Source organism: Cibotium barometz, chromosome 4, assembly GCF_041138505.1.
Source record: "Cibotium barometz isolate CiBa-2024 chromosome 4, ASM4113850v1, whole genome shotgun sequence".
In the NCBI taxonomy this organism is placed as follows: Eukaryota; Viridiplantae; Streptophyta; class Polypodiopsida; order Cyatheales; family Cibotiaceae; genus Cibotium; species Cibotium barometz.
This window is the reverse complement of record NC_141049.1, coordinates 69,119,348-69,121,389: the sequence shown is the minus strand read 5'-3', so window position 1 is coordinate 69,121,389 and position 2,042 is coordinate 69,119,348. Positions and strand designations below refer to the sequence as shown.

At 61.0% G+C, this 2,042-nt stretch overlaps 1 pseudogene; it reads left to right on the top strand.

Annotated features, from left to right (window-relative positions):
* The first annotated feature begins 1,214 nt into the window (after positions 1–1,214).
* On the top strand, positions 1,215–1,333 carry LOC147639563 (5S ribosomal RNA; annotated as a pseudogene).
* The last annotated feature ends 709 nt before the right edge of the window (positions 1,334–2,042 follow it).

The following is a 2,042-nucleotide window of genomic DNA, read 5'->3' as shown; positions in this document are numbered from 1 at the left end:
GACCTTTCCAATGGGATTTCACTTCATTTCGCTTGGTTCTTTTCACCCTGTGGGCACCTTTGCAAGAGGGAAGCATTGTTACCTAATCATTCACACGAAAAGACATGGGTTTCCAAACACCATCTTCTCTCGTGTTATGAAAATCACAAGAAGTAATATTGTGAGAAGGACGACGTGAGGACGCCATAGAAGCTCACAGATAAGAGAAAAATAGTAAATCTTTTGAATAGTGAATCTTTTGAATAGTGAATCTTTTGAAAGTGCAAAGAAGAAAGAATAAACCATATGCCAAAATGAACGGAAGGCGGAAAGTAGATGTCTGATGTTTTGTCATTAATAGCGTTGTTTTCAAGGCCTGAAAAGAGGATTTCGTATCTTAATGCTTGATTTTTTGAAATAAAAAATGGAACAAGATGTCACTATTTTGGACCCAAACTTTAATGTTAGCCATCGTAAACGTCTAAATTTAGCCGTTTTAGCCGTTCGCCACTAAAATAGAACCGTTAAGAAGACATTTGGAGGAGACAAGAATGCCATACTTTTGTATACGTGTCAATTCACAATTGGACAATTTCTTAATCCTTGGATTAACAAACAGCCCTTTTCTAGCCGTTTTTGGCCCTAATGCTCGTGGTGCGAGTGTCCGCGTGGTGGAGTCGTGCGACGTGGAGTGCCGGCACCTCGCGGCGGCGGCGGGACAAGGGGCGTGCCTCACGGTGCGAGTGTCCGCGTGGTGGAGTCGTGCGACGTGGAGTGCCGGCACCTCGCGGGCGGGACAAGGGGCGTGCCTCACGGTGCGAGTGTCCGCGTGCTGGAGTCCTGTGACTCGGAGTGCGAGGACCCCCTCGCGGTGGGGCGTGCCCCCGAGTGCGAGTGAGTCGATGGTGGGCTGGTGTGATGTCGGCGCGGTTCCTGTGTGTAAGTGCTGTGTTGCCGTGCGTGGTGGACATGGATGCATTGCAGGAAGTGTATGGTGGCTCTCGTGACTTGGACTTTCTCGCCTCGGCCCGCAGGTGTACTTGTGTTATAGACCTGCGTGCGAATCGTACAAAAGTCGACGGTGGACTTTGGCGGTGCATGCTCGAGAGAGTGTAAGTGTGTGCGGAGGACTTGGGTCGATTGTAGGAAGTGCGTGGTGGTGGGCGTGGGTGGAGGGATGGGATGCGTGCTCATCTCCATCCTCTTCGAGTAATCGTGCTTTGGTCCCTCTAACATGGTGCAGTCATACCAGTGCTAATACATTGGATCCCATCAGAACTCCGCAGTTAAGCGCGCTTGGGCCAGAACAGTATTGGGATGGGTGACCTCCCGGGAAGTCCTGGTGCTGCACCCTTTTTTGGCTCGCGAGGGCATCGCCCCTGCCCCGTCACCCCCCGGGGCTCTGTTGGGCTTCGGCCCCCCCACCCCGTCGCGACGCCGCCCCCCCGCCCCTCACGGTGCCCACCCGACCTGACCCGTCGTGGCGCTGCCCGCCGCCCCTCACGGTGCCCACCCGACCCGTCGCGACGCCCCCCAGTCGGTGCCCCCCCGCCCCTCGCGCAGCCCCCCGACCCGACCCGTCGCTCGCGACGCCCCCCGACCCGGAGCCATCGCAGACTCGGAGCCGTTGGCGCACCCAGCTCCTCACAGCCCCCCGACCCGGAGCCGTCGCCCCGCCCCCCCGCCCCTCGCATCTCCCCCGACCCGCCCCGTCGTCGCGACGCCCCCCGACCCGAGGCCGTCCCCCCCGCCCCTCGCATCCCCCCCGACCCGACCCGTCGCTCGCGACGCCCCCCCGCCGACCCAGAGCCGTCCCCCCCGCCCCTCGCGTCCCCCGACCCAACCCGTCGTGACGCCCCCGACCCGGAGCCGTCCCCCCCGCCCCCCGACCCGGAGCCGTCACCAGCCCCCCCGACCCGCGCAGCCCCCCCGACACCCGACTCGTCGCGACGCCCCCGGACCCGGAGCCGTCTCGCACAGCCCCCCCGCCGAGCGGTCGCGCGACGCCCCCCGACCCGGAGCCCTCGCAGCCCACCCGCCCCGACCCGTCACTATGCCCCCCG